Here is an 829-nt window from a genome sequence, read left to right on the forward strand (position 1 = left end):
ACGCGAACGCCGTGGCTTAGGAAGGCTTTCCCTCCCAGCAGGATGTGCAGAGGGGTGCAGGCTGGTCGCAGGGGGTCCCGGCTGGACTGCCCGCCCCCGGCCCCTGTTCTTGAAGGGCTTCCCTCAGTGGGGACCTTACCAGCTCTGAATAGTGACGCGGGGGGCTCCAGGCCACACACGTTCCGACAGCTTTGTCCGTAGGCAAGTCTGACCCAGAGTCCCTGCCGTCACCCCTGCCTGGGCCGAGGTCCTGAGACCCAGGCTCAGCTGTTAAAGGAAAGTGAGGCCATGGCCCACGCCCCCCCGGCTGCCTGTCCAGGGGCCTTGGCTCTCTCACTGTTTTTTCCTTCTTAGCTGGTACTGAGGCTTGAACTCAGGCCTAGGACACTGGTTTTTTGCTTAAGGCTAGTGCTCTACCGTTTGACCCTCAATTTCCCACTCTTTTTGTTACTAATTACAGATAGGAGTGTTACAAGATTTCTTGCCTTAGCTAATAATGAATGTAGCTTGGTGGTAGAGTGCTCGCCTGGCATGCACAAAGCCCTGGGTTCCATTCCACACACACATAATGCTGGAAGTGGTGCTGTGGCTCAAGTGGCAGAGTGCTAGCCAACACAAAAAGAAAACAGAAGAGCAACCTTGGACAGAGGACAGATCCTGTGTGCTGGCAACAAATAGGAAAAGGACCAAGACCAGGCTGGGCTGGAGCGCTAGGCGTTGCAGGAGCATGGGGACCACCCATGCCTCTGGGCCGAGGTGGGGCTCAGCCCCCATAGCCCCTGCCCCCCCCCCCGTGTCTGCGCCTGTGGGGCATGAATGAGGCTGCGGC

This window comes from Dipodomys merriami, unplaced genomic scaffold (assembly GCF_024711535.1).
Source record: "Dipodomys merriami isolate MVZ:Mamm:240054 unplaced genomic scaffold, mDipMer1.0.p SCAF_4, whole genome shotgun sequence".
Classification (NCBI taxonomy): Eukaryota; Metazoa; Chordata; class Mammalia; order Rodentia; family Heteromyidae; genus Dipodomys; species Dipodomys merriami.